This window comes from Vulpes vulpes, chromosome 10 (genome assembly GCF_048418805.1).
Source record: "Vulpes vulpes isolate BD-2025 chromosome 10, VulVul3, whole genome shotgun sequence".
Classification (NCBI taxonomy): Eukaryota; Metazoa; Chordata; class Mammalia; order Carnivora; family Canidae; genus Vulpes; species Vulpes vulpes.
In genome coordinates this window covers 8,254,400-8,272,867 of record NC_132789.1, presented here as the reverse complement: position 1 = coordinate 8,272,867, position 18,468 = coordinate 8,254,400, and the positions used below count along the sequence as shown (strand labels likewise).

General features: G+C 46.0%; 1 non-coding gene across 1 annotated transcript; it reads left to right on the top strand.

The window, feature by feature from the left end:
- The first annotated feature begins 16,057 nt into the window (after positions 1-16,057).
- On the top strand, positions 16,058-16,164 carry LOC112935265 (U6 spliceosomal RNA). Its single transcript, XR_003238145.1, has one exon. It is a non-coding gene; the product is annotated as a U6 spliceosomal RNA (small nuclear RNA).
- Positions 16,165-18,468: the final 2,304 nt, after the last annotated feature.

The window sequence follows — 18,468 nt, the reverse complement described above, 5'->3', positions numbered from 1 at the left end:
ATGTCCAATGCATATGAAGATGATGCTTCAGATCTTCCAGATAATGTATTCTGGGTGGAACAGGTGGCTTGGAGAGGTTTGTCAGAGCAGACAGGCTTCCACCTCAAGATTCATGATAGAGCTTACCTCAGCACATGCATAATTGAAATTTGTGGTGTTCCATCTCCTTTTTTTTTTTTTTAAAGGATAGACTTTTTTTTTTTTTTAAGATTTTATTTATTTATTCATGAGAGACACACACACACACAGAGAGGCAGAGAGACACAGGCAGAGGGAGAAGCAGGCCCCATGCAGGTAGCCCAATGCAGGACTTGATCCCGGGTCTCCAGGATCACGTCCTGGGCTGAAGGTGGTGCCAAACTGATGAGCCACCCGGGCTGCCCCTCCATCTCCTTTTTTTAAATTGTAGTTGAAAATATAAAATTTGCCTCTTGACTTTTTTTTTTTTTTTAAGTGGGCTCCATGCTAAGCATGGAGCCCAACACAGAGCTCAAACTTCATGATCCTGGGATTAAGACCTGGGCTGAGATCAAGAGTCAGACTCCCAACCAACTGAGCTAACCAGGCACGCTGCCATCTTAACTATTTTCGAGTGTACAGTACAGTAGTAGTAACTACGTACGCATTGTTGTGCAACAGATCTCTAGAACTTTTTCATCTTGCAAAACCGAAACTCTATGCCAATTGAACAGCAACTCCCCTTCTCTCCCCAGCCCCCCACTCCCTGGCAACTACCACTCTATTTTCTGTTTCTAAGAATTTGACTATTTTAGATGCCTCATATAAGTGGAACCATGCAGTCCTTATCTTTTTATGATTAGCTCATTTCACTTAGCATAATGTCCTCAAGGTTCATCCACATTGTAGCATATGACAGGATTTCCTTATTTTTTTTTTAAGGCCGAATGATATTCCATTGCATGTATACACCACATCTTTTTTATCCATTCATCTGTTGGTGAACATGTAGGTGGCTTCCATCTCTTGGCTATTGTGAATATGCAGCAATGAACACGGTGCACAAATATCTCTTCAAGCTCTGTTTTCAGTTCTCTTGGATATATACCCAAAGTGGAATTGCTGGATCATATGGTGGTTCTATTTTTAATTTTTTGAGGAGTCTCCATGTTGTTTTTCACAGCAGCTGCTCCATCTTACATTCCCACCAGCCGTGGTGCCCCTCATTTTGATCCTTGCTATGTTGTCCTGCTTTGCCCCATCAGTTTGGTGAGCTTACCTTTCACCCATGCTTTCAGTCCTGCTCATTCAACTGTAGCTGCACTCGGCACTCTGGGCTTTGGCAGCTCCATCCCATTCTGCTCCGTGGGTTAGGCCTCTTACAGCAATTCCAGATGGAGCAGGACTCAGGTGCAGGACCTAGGAGCCCAGGGACCAAACCAGCTCAGATTCCTTATTTGCTATTTTTTTTTACTTTCTAAATCTGGGAAGCATTGCCACTTGTTCCTTATTTTCCTCCTCTTTTTCCAGGAAGGGAGACATAACTGTCAGAAGGGGTTTGCCGGCCTCATTCTGTCATTTTTCTGCTCTTGAGGCCACTGCAGTGGATGGAACCAGCTCTCAGAAGCCCAGGTACACAAATCTAAACTTTTAGTAGAAGCTTCCTCACAGTTGTTCTCAGGGTCACCTGTGGCTCTAAGGGTTGGCTGGCACTGATCTCTTAAAGGGCAAGGTCCAAAGTCATGCATGATTCAATTCAAGTCAAAGAATGTTGGAGTCCTCCCTCAGATCCTCCATATAAGCTCCATATCAGACCAGAAAGCTATAGTTTAGTGCTTTTTCTGGACAACTATGGGAAAGCCAGCTCATTGCTATTCCTGAGAAGTGAATCCTGACTCATCTAACCAGGGTCAGCTTCCCACCTGTGCCTAATTCATTTGGCCTCAGCTGTAGATTTGACCTGTTGGTGTTCACAGGTCCACTTTAGACTTTTGGGGAAGGGTGGGGGTATAAAAGGAGACACAAATACCTGCAAACATTATTCTTACCCTCTGGAATCTCAGTTGCAATGTTGGATAGAGTGGAAGAGAGAGGAAAGAGAAAACTTCAAAATAGTCTTCTTCCTTAATTCACAAATTCTCAGGCCAAGTGCATATTGGTGTAATGTCTGCTGGGAATAAAGTCAGGCTGGAACCTGTACATATTACCTATCTGATTTAGCCTTGGAAAAATGATGCTTTAGCTCTAAAAGGGGATCATGATGAACCTAATTTCCCTCTCTAGATCCTAAGATTCCACTTAAGAGTTGCCCAGGTTGAGAATTTGGAATAGGGAAAGATAATGGAAATCTGATTTCATGGGGAGAAAATTATAAATTTACTCACTTTGAAAAACCAGGTTGACCTCATTCTCTTTTTCCATTCTCTTTTCTGATCGCTACCTATGATGGTCAGTTTTTACGTGTTAACTTGACTAAAGTCCCCAGTTATGTGATCAAATCTAGTTGTTGCTGTGAAGGTATTTTGCAGATGTGATTGACATTCATAATCAGCTTACTTTATATAGGTATCACACTTCCTGATTTCAAACTAGATTATAAAGCTAATGTAATCAGCACAGTATTGTATTGGCATAAAAACAGATACATAGATCAATGGAATAGAATAGAGAGCCCAGAAATAAATCCATGTGTATATGATCAGTTAATTTACAAAAAAGGGTCAGGAATATATAATAGGGAAAGGATAGTCTCTTCAATAAATAATGTTGAGAAAATTGGACATTCACATGCAAAATAATGTAACTGTTCCCCTATGTGATACCACACACACACAAAAAACCCTAAAAATGGATTAAAGACTTAAATTTGAAACCCGAATCGATAAAACTCCTAGAAGAAAACATAAGGGACTAGCTCCTTGACATCACTCTTGATTGTCTTGATTGGCAGCAAAAGTGAAAATGAACAAGTGGAACTACAGCAAACTAAAAAGCTTCTGCATAGGGGAACTTGGGTGGCTCAGGCAAGTGTCTGCCTTTGGCTCAGGTCATGATCTCAGGGTCCTGGGATGGAGCCCTGTTCTGGGCTCCCTGCTCAGTGGGGAGTCTGCTTTTCCCTCTCCCTCTGCAGCTTCACTTGGTTGTGCTCTCTCTCTGCTGAATGGGTAAATAAAATCTTAAAAAGAAAAGAAAAGAAACCTACGGAATGGGAGAAACTATTTGCAAATGATTTATCTGAAATAGGGTTAATAACCACATATATAAAGAACTCATACAATTCAATAGCAAAAACCCAAACAATCCAATTTAAAAATGGGCAGAGGAATTGAGTAGGCAGTTTTTTTAAAAAAAATATTTTATTTATTCATTCATGAGAGACACAGAGAGGTAGAGACATAGGCAGATGGAGAAGCAGGCTCCCTGCAGGGAGCCCGATGTGGAACTTGATCCCAGGATCCTGGGATCACAAGCTGAGCTGAAGGCAGACGTTCAACCATAGAGCCACCCAGGCATCCCTGAGTAGGAAGTTTTTTTTAAAGAAGACATATGATGGCCAAGAGGCACATGAAAATGTGCTAAAAATCACTAATCATCAGGGAAATGCAAATCAAAACCGTAATGAAATATCACCTCACATCGGTTAGAATGGCTGTCATAAGAAAAGATAAGAGTCTTGGTGAGGATGTGGAGGAAAGGGAACCCTTGTGCACTGCTGGTAGGAATGTAAATTGGTGCAGCCACTGTGGAAAACAGTGTGGAGGTTTCTCAAAAATTAAAAATAGATCTAACTACCATATGCTCTAGCAATCCTGTTTTTGAGTATATAACCAAAGGAAATGAAAATAGGATATTGAGCTATCTGCACTCCCATGTTCATTGCAGCATTATTCATGATAGCCAAGGCATGGAAGCAACCTAAGTGTCCATCAATAGGTGAATGTGAGACATTTGGAATGATAATGGAAGGGTAATGGAATATTATTGGATAATATTATTATCCAATACCATTTACAACAATATGGATAGGACTTGAGGGCATTATGTTTTTTTTTTTTTTTTTTTTTTTTTTAAATTTTTTTTTATTTATTTATTTATTTTATGATAGTTACAGAGAGAGAGAGAGAGAGAGGCAGAGACACAGGCAGAGGGAGAAGCAGGCTCCATGCACCGGGAGCCTGATGTGGGATTCGATCCAGGGTCTCCCGGATCGCGCCCTGGGCCAAAGGCGGGCGCCAAACCGCTGCGCCACCCAGGGATCCCTTGAGGGCATTATGTTAAGTGAAATAAGCCAAACAGAGAAAGACAAACACTGCATGATCTCACTTATATGTGGAATCTAAAAAAAAAAAAACAAGCTCAAAGAAACCTCAGAGAATCAGAGGCTGGGGGCAGGACAAATAGGGAGAGGTCAGTAAAAGGGTACAAACTTTCAACTATAAGTTGAATAATGCCAATCTGAGAATATAATGTATACCATGGTGATTATAGTTGATAACACTAATACTGTATCATTGCCATGTACCGAGAGTATAGGTTAAATGTATAATATGAGGTATGAGGTGATGGATGTTTTAATTTAATTAGATGGAAGAAACCCTTTCACAATGTACACACAAATCAAATCACCCTGATGTACAATTTAAATATTTAAAAATTTTGTCAATTATGTCTCAATAAAACTGAAAAAAGATTCATTGACTTTAAGTAAATTTGTTCTGGATAATCTGATCCAAGCAGTCAAAGGACCTTTATAGAGAGAACAAAGACTTCCTTGGGGAAGCAGAAATCCTGCTTGTGGACAGCAGCTTCTGTTCCTGCTGGAGAGTTTCCTTCATCCTGCCCTTCCTGGTGGCCTGCCCTATGGGTTTCACATTTTCCTGGCCAGCCCCTGCAATCACATAAGCCAATTCTCACTATCTCCTACTGGTTCTGCTTCTCTGGGAGCCCTGACTGATGCAGAACCCCTCATGTGTGTCCTGAAGCCACTAGAATGATCTCACAATTTCCAAATATGCCAGCTGCATTTCCAGGTGACTCTTAGTTTGTTGCCTACACCTCTGCTGGAATGTCCTCTTCCTGGGGGCCACTTGTCAAGTCTTCTAGCTTGTCTTCAAGGTCTAGCTTGAAGAGATGTCTCTCTGAAGACTTCCTGGCTGCCTGGGACAGGTCAATGCTCCCTCCTGTGAATTCATACAGCACCGGAGGTGATCACTCATCTGGCCTGCAGACCAACTTTATCAGGTATGACCCTGTAAAGGTTAGAAGCATGACTTCCATAACTTTGTTTCCCCAATCCTTACTGCTGTTCCACCCAAGGGATATACTCAGACATTTGTTGATGACGTTACTGAAGCTCTACCAGCATAAGCAGAATGCCATCTTTAGCTTTCTGATTCATTTCATAATTCCTGTCGCTTCACAAGTGTCAACATTTCCATAGTGTGGAGCACCCCCACCCATATTCTGGGGCTCTGATATACTAGAATAACAGAAGAGGGGCTTTTGAAACATGACTCGAAATAGGGAATAGAGCCAAAGACAAGATTTTGATGTAAAAACATATAGGAGTTATGTATGTCAAGAGTCTAAGGGAAGGTCTTACTTTTAGTCCTCAGGCCGGATTCCCTTTCTTTTTTCTTTTTTTCTTTTCTTTTTTTTTTTTTTTTTACTTCTACCCGCAGGGATTAGAAATCTCTGGCTCCATGCAATGCAGGGAGCACCTGAAGGAACTGAACTTCCAACCACCTGAGCCAAAGATCCTTTAAGTGCAGGTGAGGAGAGATATGAAAACTAACAACTGGCGTCTGGAGGGGGAGGGGGTCCCTAGAAGGCAGATTCCTGAGTTCTTCAATGACTGTGAGAGGACAACCCAATGTGAACTCTGGAGGAAGTGTTAGGGGATCCTGGAGCAGCCCGAAGGACACAGTGATTGCAATGCAGGAGATACAACAAAAGTGAACACACTCTGTCAAAGGCACTTCAGGCTGGATGGAATCTGAGGTGAGGAACTGAGGATGCATGAGTAACCAGCCAGCACCTGCCTGCCCTCCACGCCTGGCTACACCTTTTCTCCTGCTGATCTTCCCAGCGGAGGAAGGAGATTACACAACCTCTCAGTGGGGATAGTGCATTCTTGTCCAACTTGGAGGATTACAGGCTCTTCAAAGACTGGGGTCACTGTCAGAAAGCTCCACAGCCTCTGCTAGAAGACTCACACAGCCTCTGCTAGAAGGCTCACAGGAAGGCACGAGTTTCTTCCATTCTCCTCCCTTTCTCACCTCCCCTGAGAACAAAAAGAATTGAAACTTCTTGGGAAGAGAAGGCAGGGTCTCTGGCTGTAGCTTAGTTACTTCCTGAAGAAAAAAAAACAACTCAACAATACTGTTTCCAGAATGGTCTGAGCTTGCAGATTGAGTTTCGGTTAAGGGAAATCTTAACTTTGACCTTTCTTCTGAGGTGGGGCAGTTCTAAGGGAGCCACACAGTGTGGCAGGGGCTGAGGTGAGGTGTCGATGTGCAGACACAGGTCCTCATTAAGAACAAAGTTCTACTGGGTATGTTGAATAGGAAACAATTTTCCTCGCCGAGGTGCCCCTAAATGATCTGGGTCTAGACTGAAACACAAAAGCAGCAGAGACCATGAATGAGAGCAAGAAAGAAGTGCCAGCAGGAGTGACCCCGAGTGACAATAACTCACGAGTATACTGCTGATGAATCAACGTGTGAAAGATAAGCCCAACCTCACCAGTGATCACGGAGATGGAAATCCAATTACAGAGATATACTTTCCAGGGGCCACACCATGCTGTTCTTGAAGGGGACCTTCTCTTGAATGCACTGGGAGTGCTCTCTGGCTTTCCAGAAAGGCCAGTGGTAATAGGTAACAAGACTTGAGAAGGGTTGACTCAGTAATGTCACTTCTAGGAAATGGTTCTAAAGAAATAACAGGAGAGGTGAACAAAGATGATTTTATGCAAAGGTGATCATTGCTTCATTATGAGAAGAAAAATCCCCCAAAACAAAAAAACCCTCAAGCCCAAACTCTGAAATGTCCAACAAATGAAAATGGTCAATCACCACAAATACATACAAGAACATTATGTGGTCCTTAAATAAAGCCACTCGTGGAGGCAGTTTGATGAAACAGTGCATGTGAAATCCCTTTGCTGGCTAGGAGGAGCTCCTTCACCCAAGGCCTCCCTCCCTTCTCTGTGAAACGAGGTTATCAGCATCTACCAGGGAGAGTTGCTGTGAGAATTGAATGTGATCATGAGTGTAAAGTGCTGGGTAGGGTCTCCAGCCTTATAAGACTCAATCAATGGGAACCATGATCATTTCCAAATGGACGTGTCTTCTTTTTCAATAAGAAAAAAAAAAAAATCCTAACTCATGCTATTTTAAAGTAATATGTCAGAAGAATTTCTGATGAAGTAGAACATAAAAACACATTAAGTATAAAAGCCGAATACAAACAACAGGTGTGCACACAGTTCCTCTTGCACAAATGCACACACATATGCACAAGTCCATGGGTGCAATTCAGAAACACTTAAAAGAGCTACCACAAGGTGTTACCAAGAATTAGGTTGTGGACCATGAGTGACTTTTGTTGTCTCCTTTATATGTTAGTATCTATATCTATATCTATATCTAAAGATTTTATTTATTTATTTATGAGAGACACAGAGAGAGAAGCAGAGACATATGCAGAGGGAGAGGCAGGCTCCGTCCAAGGAACCCAATGTGGGACTCCATCCTGGACCCCAGGATCATGCCCTGAGCAAATGCAGATGCTCAACCGTTGAGCCACCCAGGTATCCCTATGTTAGTATATTTTCAAAGGTTTCTACAACTGGCACTTAACAGCTTTTAAGAGGTAAAAGTGTTCAGAAGATTCTGAATCTGGGGTGGGGGAAACACAGAAGGGAAAACTGTGACCCTCAGCCGTGAGCAGCCCCTCCATTGGTGTCATGCTCTGCAGAAGGCGGAGTCACCCCTTGTGGGGCCAGGGTGTCCTGTGAGATATATAGAGCAGGGTCAGACTAGCTCGTGAGGCACGATGGCCTGGGCAGACCTTTCCGGGGAATGGGCACTCTGCCACCAGGCCTGTATCGTGATGAGATAATGTTTGTGAAAGCACTTTGCCAGAGAGAAGACTCCATCCAGATAGGTGATTCCGAGGCTTATTCTAGAGAAAGGAGGCTCTCAGGGCACATTCCATTAAGGAATTTCACACTCTGCCTCCTCCTCCATACTCTTCCCTTTTTCTCCCTCCCCTGAACAGAAATATATTTAGCAACCCTATCTAAACGCTTTTCTTTCCCTTAATTTGATTAAGGGGCTAGGGGAACAGGGGATGAAGTGGGGGCTGAGGAGAGGTAGAGATGGAGCTGTAGGGAGAGATTAGAGCAGCTCAATGGCTATCTGGGGCCGAGTGGTGCCTGAGTGTGGACAGGACGAGGGCCTCCAGGTACTTAGTACAGAAGCACAAAGGACAGAGGGAGGGAACACTTGATCACGGAGCACGACTCTCTGGGGGAATGAGAACTGAATCCGGGAGGGTCAAGCCTTGAGGATTAACTGGGAGAATGTGTGTGTATGTGCGTGTGTGTGTGTGTGTGTGTGTGTGTGTGCACGGGGGGGGGGGGGGGGGGGGGGGAGGGCATTTCCTAAGGGAGGCTCTGGCATCTCTTGGAGTCCCTTCTGCCTCCTGGAGCTTCAGGGTGTTCAGATTCTTGAGAAGTTCCAAAAGGCTAACATGTGCTGAACGCCTGCTATGTATTAGGTACTTTCACACACATCAGCCAATTTACTCGGATTAGGTAAATAAAAAAATAAAAAAATAAAATAAAATAAAAATTGAACATATAAAAAAAAAAACAAAACCCCAATGAGATACTGCCTCACACCATTCATAACGACTAGTATCAGAAATATACGAAATAACTTGTGTTGACAAGGATATGAAGAAAAGGGAACCCTCATGCACTGTTGGTACGAATGCAAACTGTTGCTGCCACTGTGGAAAATTATATGGAGTTTCCTCAAAAAATAATATGATTATCATATTACCCAGTAATTCTACTACTAGGTATTTAACAAAGAAATGAAAACACTCCTAACTCTGGGAAACGAACTAGGGGTGGTGAAAGGGGAGGAGAGTGGGGGTTGGGGTGACTGGGTGGTGGGCACTGAGGTGGGCATTGACGGGATGAGCACTGGGTGTTATTCTGTATGTTGGCAAACTGAACACCAATAAAAAATAAATTTATTAAAAAAAATTATTAATCACCCATGAAGGTGATGCTCAGTAGAGTCGTTTTTGCCTGTAAGCTGGGGATCAAACCCTGCTTGGCCTGCTTCTACCGCTCTCCTGGCACATGTTACCTTCAGGAGGAAGGTATGTACTTAGCCCCATCCGCCTCACAAAGAAGTGGTTCTATTTAATCCTCACAATGTCTCTATGAGATAGATACTGTTCATGACCCCGTTTTGCAGATGAGCAAGCTGAAGCTTAGGGTAAGCAATTAAGCTGAAGCCACAGGGCTGACAAATGGCAGACAGCAGGGTCCTCTGGAGCCTGGCAAGATAGAGGAGTGCTGGGTCTGAGGCATTCTGCATGCGAGAGGCCCATAGCATGTGTCTCTTCTGATAGTCTGGTCACTCTTCAAGGACAGGGACCTTACCTTGTTTATCCTGTATTCCCAGCCCTGAACACAATGCCTGGAACAAAGGGAATGTTTGCTGCAAGAACTAGTGGTACTTGATAAGTTTGGCCAAACGAGTCTCTGCTGGGGGCCAGCTTGGTGAGGATTAAGTGAGACATATTTGTCTAGGGATTTCCAAGTTTAAAATATCACAGTGCTGTGCTTCAGAGAGAGGCTCCGTTGGCATTGGGGATCCCTGCAGGAGGCTTCAAAGGTGACCAGGACCTTGACAATGGGCAGTCCTAGGGAGGGGGCTCCAGCTCCCCTGGTGGGTTGGATTCAGACCAGAGAGACAATAAGGGGGGTGTCAGCTCCCCACCAGTTCCTTCCTCAGGGACTTCTCTCCCCCCACCCCACCGGGACTTCTCAAGGACATCTCCAAACTCCAAGGGGATAAAACATAGCATAGGAAATGCAGGGGCCGGGGGGGGGGGGGGGGGGGGGGGGGTTTGGGGGTTGGTAGGAAGAGTGCTGTCTGGGTAGCTCAGAAAGACAGGAGAGAGGGATGACTAGTGCTTTAATTGATAGGGATCTATGAGCCTTCTAGAAATTGGTTTGAAAGAATAAAGGGCAGAAATCTCTTCTGGAGAGGACTAGTATCCTCCAGGAAGGGGCCTCAGACTTCAGCAAGAATCCTTCATTGATTAATGAATGCCTCTTTGCCTCATGGTCCACTACAACTTTAGATGAGGCGTTCAGGCTTCTCTTCCTTCTGTAACCCGTAAGGAAGCCTACCAAAGGGCAGAGAACAGGAACAACCACCCAGTTCCTGGGCCAAGTCCAGGGCTTCCTGGCCTGTATGCAGAGAACCTCAGCCTCTCTCCTTATTGCAACAGTCCTTATTGTCTTTATGTGAGCTGCTTATTAACCAGGGGATATCAGGACACTGGGAGGGGACTGCTGGTGCTGGTTGCTGGAGAGGGTAATTCAGAATCGCAGAGTGGAGCAAAGCTGATGTACGTAGTCTTGTTGACAGAGGTAGCCTGGCAGGATGGAACCCAAGTCTTGCTGGAGCATCAGATTGGAGGGTCCTGTGAGCTGCAGGTGACTAGGAAACCTGGGGGTGGGGTTCCCTACCAACACTGCCCATCCAAAGAAAAGTCCCATCAGTCAGGACAAAGGATGATGGATGGCTCTGAAGGCAGGAGCAGGAATCCTAGTTGTGGGGGGCAGGGCACGGCATGGGATCATTGCTCCCCTCTGAGCAGCAAATGGAGGGGGCTCTTTCAATGCTACAGGAACTCCTCTACTACCTTCCTTTTCCAAGGAGGCTACCTTTCAAGAAGAGGCCCCAAATTCAACATGCAAATCCTGGGCATCCTCCCGCTCTTCTCTCCCAGTAAACCATTGCTGACAGTCAGTCCGAGTCTAGAGGATGGCTACTGACGGGCTTGACCAGCCAGCTGACCCCCTGAGGTCAAACCATGGAAGCAGAGCCCACTTGTGCCTGGGTGGAGACGGTTCTTGATACAAGAGCACGGAATGGCTTCCTGCTGGGTCTCAGGACGCACGGCTTAGCCAGGCTTCAGTTAGGGCCACAGTGTGACAGGTCTTGGGTTTCAAGTTGGGATCAGCTGCACTGAGGGAAATGGCTTGGGAAACTCTTCCTCTTGGCTTCTTTCCTCATGGAGGATGGCTAAAGGAAGAGAAAGCTTAGAGCTGCTGAGCTGGTGTTGGTGCCTTAAAAATAATGATATAAACATAGCCCAGAAGTCGGCCTGTGGACTCCCTGATGGGGACCAGACAAGAAACACTGTCCTGACTTACCCTTCCACCCACGCTCTGCCCTCATCTATCACCTCAGAAGCTAAACAACTTCCTCAGATGGCCCCGTGAACGTAAGTCACAAGGGCCCTAGCTTCTAAGAAAGCTGTCCACAACTACAGCCCTCAGAAAATGCTGGTTCTCCTGTTGCTTCTTCCTCTGCACTCAGAGCAGGGGGCCAAGCAGTCAGATTTGCAGACGAATGTAGCAGGTCCCTGCAAGCACGTTGCCCAGCTCCTCTGAGCTGTGGTCCTCACCTACAGGTTGCAGATCAGTCATGTCTCCCTCACAGGTGTGAGGTGGAAGTTAAAGGAGATAATTCAGATTAGCTGCGTGTCATCATTCCATTGGCTGAAGAGCATTCCCAGGCAAGGAGAAGGAAAACAAACATCACATAGGATTCTAATCCTAAACAAGGAGGGCTGTGGGCCGTAAGAGCCTTGATGATTTCATAAAACCCCAGGCTTCTCTCTCTGCTCACTCTACACCAAATCTGAGCCAGACTGGTTTTGTTTGGCAACCTCGGTGACCTCCAAATTGTTTAGATTCTCACAGAGAAGCCCAGTGGACAGCTAGACCTGCTGCTGTAGGGACAAATTCAAACGCTCTGGGGTGGCTGTGACATATAGTCACAGAAATCATCACAGAGGAAGTTTCTTCAAATTCTGAGAGTCTGAGGAGCCGTGGTTCACACAGAGAGCTTCCCCCTTGGCCAAGACGGCCAGAAGAGGTGGCTTACAAATTCCTCCTTTCATGCACGATGGCGTCATAACGGGTAACACGTTTGGCTCTCAACCCAACAGGTAAAGACACGACAGCATTTCTGCTTCAAAGCTATTAAATTTTTGCTTCTGCTCAGGTGTCCTGACCGTCCCTGCGTGGGAATCGGATCTGGGGTAATGGGTGACCCAGCAGGCACAGAGATGATGGATTCCTGAAACATGTAGCAACGCAGGGGACAACCTGGGGCATCTGGCCTGGCAGGGAGACAAGCAGGCTGGGAGAGGCAGCCTTAAGTACACCGACCTTTGTCCCTGTTTGCTCTTGGAGAGGGCAGGCCCTGCCAAGCCTGCCCTCCTCTTCTCGGTGTGCGGTGTGTGCTGGGACTCCTGGCTAATCAAAACGTTCCCGGGAACCTGAGAAGGCCTGACCCTGGTACAAGGCAAGCAGAGACCCCTTCAGGCAGCCAAAGGGCACTCCAAAACGTGTTCAAGACATGGCAGATATGGGGCTCAGACGTGTGTGCGTGCTCCTGCCCCCACAAGAAATCTCTTCCCTTCTGGCTTTTTCCCAGCTAGAAGGTTTATAATTAATGAGCCATCTACCCCTCTAGAAAACTCTGTCTACTCTGGGACACTGCTTTCTTCAAACCACGAAGAGGCCCAAGGGAGCATAGTATAGGACAGTAGCCCCGAATCTGAGCTGAGCAGGGCTGCCCTCCTCTTACAGAGGGGACACTCCTGTGTCTGCCCTGCTCACCACCAGTGAACTGGGCCACCCAAGGGACCTGTATGTCCTTTCTTCCGGCAAGATTGTCCAGGCCTCTGGTTCCCCAGGGTCGGACATTAGGACGGTACCGCACGCACATCTGCTAGGAGAGCTAGGGACACTCTCTGGCCCTTTCGTGGTAAATCCTCCTGCTTCATTATATTATTTTTTCTTTCTTAATTTCCCTAAGTGATGCTGCTGGGGCTCAAGGCAGGAGGAGCCAGAAAGGCGACTTTCCTTGAGAAAAGTCTGAGGATTTTCTCTTTTAAGTGGGAAGTTAGGCCCTGCTTCCCAATCCCCTTCACCTTATGGAGGGCACTGTGCCTGCCATTCCCTTCCAGCTGGCAGGGGAGCCCATGGTCAGAGAGAAGCATCCTTCTCTTTCACAAATAAACAAATCCAATCCATGTGCTAGAGGACTTAGGGTATATTAATAGCCAGATATTTTGTTTTCCTATTCTGGTGCTTATCCCCTTCCACTAGTAGGAAAGATAAGAGAACACAAAATGTTCTTCACAGGCCACCCTCTCCCCCTCCCCCAGGGACAGGCAAGCCAGGGGCCGCAAACTCTTCTGTTTAAAGCCATTGCTGATGTACGAACTCTGAGAAAATAGACTTAAAAGTTTATATTCGGTCTCTCTTGGCTACTGTTGCTGCTCAGCAAAGAAACTCTATATTGTTTAAACCCTCCAGGCAAACGGGTTGCAAGGCAACCTTTAAACAATAGAAAATACCCCAAACTAAAAATAAAGGTCTTGAGGGATGGAAAGCGTGGTGGTGCTCTGGTAAAGTGATGCCAACATCGAGGTGAAGGAAAATGTTGTCCACGAGCTGCGCAGACAGGGTGTCAACCCCTTTGCCCACCTTCACCCTTTCTGATCAAGCTTCTTATGATCAGACATATTGGGTCCCTCTTTTTATTCCCAGACTCTTCGTTCTCTTCATGGTCATGGACACTTTCGATGGGGAGGGGAGGGCTCACCAGGCCAGTGATGTCGGGCTGCCTCCTGTCCTAAAGATAGTTCCACAGACTCTAATCAATGTGCCTCCCCACTGGCTCCTGGCCCCAAGATCCTGAGAAACCCAGGAAAGGAGAGGGTGGGGGCCCGACTTCATCACCAGGGTCCCTGGCAGGTGGAAGGCAGGAGGGTGAGCTAGAGAGCAGTGTGACAGAAGCTGGGCCAGCCTGCCCAGAAGACAGAGAAGGCACCGTGAGTCAAGGAGCCTCCAGAGGCTGGGATAGGCACCACATTGGATTCTCTACCCTGGAGCCTCCAGAAGGAGCACAGCCTTGCTGACTTCTGACCTCCTGAAATTAAGAAAATACATTGGTGTTGTTTTGAGTTTGTGGTAATTTGTCACAGCAATAATAAGAAGCTGAGACAGCAGCTGAGAGCCTGAGGCTCTTTCACAAGAACGAGAAGCCTACGGTTGCTTTGGGGCACCATACTCCATCTACTCATCTAGAACCACAGGCCATGACTGGCAGACCATGGTGTTTCCCTCTGCACATACTTTACCATGGACTAGCAGGCCATCAGAGGGCGCTGAATTAGCTGGGCTGATTACTCGAACAATCAAAAGAACACAAATCAGTAAAAAGGCTGTTCCTTTTATTCACCACTGACAAGGCAGGCTGATCCATGTATTACCCCATAGAAAAGCTTTGAGCAACTGGGACACTATTTTCTACCGTCACCTGTGGCCCTGCCTCAACCAGCGTCACTCAAAGAGACATCAGATCAGAAAGGAAAACTGGAAGAAAGGGGAAAAAAGCACCTCTATCCTCAACTTGAGGTTGTTGGCTAGAAACAACCAAAGAGGCTCCTGGACTTCTGTCTGGAAGGAGATACTTGAGATACCTCAAGGCTCTTTCATGAGCAGGTTTGCTTTTTTCTTTTTCAGTCTTACTCTCTGATTAAATGTCTTCTAAGGGCTTGCATAAGAGAGCCCAGGACACCCTACCTCAACAACAGCAACGAGAGAGAGAGAGAGAGAGAGAGAGAAAGAGGGGGAGAGAGAGAGAGAGAGAGAGAGAGGATTTCCCTGATTTCTTGACTCCTAGAAGCATAAGCACTTGTGACTTATTTTGTGACATTTCTATGAAGCAAGAACCTTCAGTCCTGTTTTATAATTTGGGACTCTGAATTACAGAGAGGGCAAGCAACATGGACACAGTCACACAGCAAGTCAGAGCGACTGACCCAGAGCATAGGTCTCCTGACCCTCGATCCACACTCCTGACCCTCCATCTGCACTGCGTTCCCGTGTGGTCTCAGGCCCTGGCTAACCAGGTCAGTAGGGTGTGGCCTCTGGGTAGGTGGTCTCAGTGGAATGCGAGATATAAGACCATTAAACCTGTCATCACAAGGCAACCAACTGACACCCCACTGGGAAGATTTTCCAGACCAGAGCTTTGAATTGCTCTGTTTGTCTGGGTTGTATGTGTGTGTGAGTTTGGAAGGTAGTCACGGGTGCAGAACAACTGCCAGGTCAAGGTATTTGCAATCTACCCTGCATAAGTAAACCCACCAAGAGCTTTTTTTTTTTTTTTCTAGCAGCAGTACAAATCTTTTCCTAGCTTCTCTCTCATTCATCCTTCCTCTTCTCTCTCCCTCTACTGTTCTTCTGAGACAGCATGGAATCTAACTTCAGGGGCAAAGCTAATAGATTCCCCCAAGCTCGCTGCAAGGGGACTAAGCTGGATTATACCAACAGGTGTTGAGGCTTCAGAGCCAGAACTCTGGAAGCCCACAGCTCTGCAGGAATGCCCACAAGCGCAGCACACTCTACCACGTCTACTGCCCTTTCACACGTGGGGGCTCTGTACAACCACCCTCATTTCATGACACCCACTTTTTGTGATTCTCAAAGACTTTGAAAGGGTGCCGCACTCCTTTTTTTAAGACATTAAAAAAAAAAAAAGGATAATGGAGTGATTTGGTTTCAGCATTTTAAAAGTGTAATGGACTCCTGATGAGGTTGTCCTGTAAAAGTGGATGTAGGTATTAAGCTGATCTTGCTGGGTGCCCTCCCCAGGGGCCCAGAGAGGGCAGAGCCACAACATGGACCCTTAGGGGCAGAAAACAGCAGCTGACAAAGGCAAATAAAATCAAACGACCCTCAAAATCTGAATGGAGGGTGCTTGCTTTGGCAGCACACGTACTAAAATTGAAATGATTGAGAGAAAGTCAGTGTGGCCCCTTTGCAAGGATGACATGCAAATTCACAAAGCATTTCATATTTGGAAAAAAAAAATCAGGTTGGAAGCAGGGGACAAAACAACACCATGGGCATCCAAAGGTTTCAGGATGAGTGAAAGTAAGGACTGGTGGAACATGGCACTTGGGAAGATGTGGTTAGTGCTCTTCGTGGGCTCAGGCTGGGGTTTCATTGGTCATGCCTCAACCTGATACTATTCCTAAACTAGAAGGAACCAATACCCCCAAGTCCCTTTGCCTTGTGCTGGAGATGTGCACACATAGGCATGGCAGGATGGAAAAATGGGTCTTACTGGTGAGGAGAAGTGGGAAGAGAAGACAGAGGCCCAGGGCAAAGGATCAGGTAAGAGAGGCCCCCAGGTTAACTTCGGAGAAGAAAGCTACTGAGAATCCAACAGTAATAAGGTCCACCACTTAAAGGGAGACACGTCATAAGAGATATGTAGCTGGGGTAACTGTGAATTTCCAGGTAGGGGCTGACCTCTACCCACCCTTCTGGACTCCTAGCACCAGGAGCTGGGACCTCCCCACCATGGACAACTCAAAGAAGCTGCACTCACTGAGAGACCCTCTACTCAGACTCCATCACGTGTATCAACAAACAGAGGGACGGCCTGCAGGGGACTGACAAAATGAGACCCCTCCACAACATAAATTTGATGATATTTATACAGCATTATGCAGGCAAGGGCAGGGACATGGTCTTCTGGTCAGCTTCCCAGCCACTGCAGAGCTGTACGTACATACTTGGAAGCAAAAACATCTCAGGCCTCTGCAGCTACTTTCTTGGCTCTCTGTAAGAGCTGATGATTACCATGGGTGTCTTCAATCTTTTGATAACAAGACAAGAGGTGGGGATCCCTGGGTAGCTCAGCAGTTTAGCGCCTGCCTTCGGCCCAGGTCTTGATCCAGGCACCCTGCATGGAGCCTGCTTCTCCCTCTGCCTGTGTTTCTGTCTCTCTCTCTGTCTCTCATGAATAAATAAAATCTTAAAAGAAAAGAAAAGAAAAGAAAAGAAAAGAAAAGAAAAGAAAAGAAAAGAAAAGAAAAGAAGTATCTTAGGGGATAGATAGAAACATTCCAGGTTCTGGGACCTGGTTTCTAGATCTGCAAGACATTTTATTTATTTATTTATTTAATTTTATTTTTTAAAAAGATTTATTTACTTATTCATGAGAGACACATGGAAAGAGGCAGAGACACAGTCAGAGGGAGAAGCAGGCTCCCTGTGGGAACCCCGACGTGGGACTCAATCCCAGGATCCCAGAATCACAACCTAAGCCTAAGGCAGACACTCAACCACTGAGCCACCCAGGTGTCCCTGCAAGACATTTTAATAGTAGTAATATATGCACAACATAAAATCTACCATTTTAACTATTTTTAAGTGTAAGTTCATTTGCACTGTTGGGCAACTATCACTACCATCAAAGCTCTGCAAAAATTTTTTTAAAAGATTTATTTATTTATTTATTAGAGACAGAGAGAGGGACAGGCAGAGGGAGAAGCAGGCTCCATGCAGGGAGCCTGATGTGGGACTCAATCCCTGGACTCCAGGATCATGCCCTGGGCCAAAGGTAGGCTCTAAACCGCTGAGCCACCCAGGGATCCCCAACCCAAATCCTTCTGAGCTGGAAGAGCTGGAAGAGCTGGAAGAGCTGGAAGAGCTGCTACAGTGGAGTAGCAGTAGTAAAGTCTCCTGTGTGCCATAGTGACTTTTTTTAAAAAAGATTTTATTTATTTATTCATCAGAGACACACACAGAGAGAGGCAGAGACACAGGCAGAGGGAGAAGCAGGCTCCATGTAGAGAGCCCGATGTGGAACTCGATCCCAGGACCCCGGGATCACGCCCTGAGCCAAAGGCAGATGTTCAACCGCTGAGCCACCCAGGCATCCCTCCATAGTGACTTTCCATTCTCCATTCCATTTTGGTTTCAGGCTCCACTGTCCCTACCACCTAGCAATAATTTCTGGGCCCATCCAAATCTGAACCAGCTTCATGAATGTCTGTTTCCAAAGTTCCCCTCCTCCAAACCTACTCATCCCTTCTGGTTTCCCTGGATGATTGCATATTTAATATTTACATGAAAAGGAAGAATTGAAAGGTTGAGGGGGAAGGTTTTCAACCTTGATGTAGGCAGTTCCATAAATGGTAAGCCTTCCAGAGGATGACAAGATGGGGAAATCTCTCTGGTCTGGAGCACCTAGGAAGCTGTAAGAAAATAACTTGAGATGAACTGTTAGGGGGAACCCAAGAGAGCATAGAGGGATGAAAGAACAGATGGGAAGGGTGATGAGCCCTACATGCTCTTGATGCTCACATATTTAT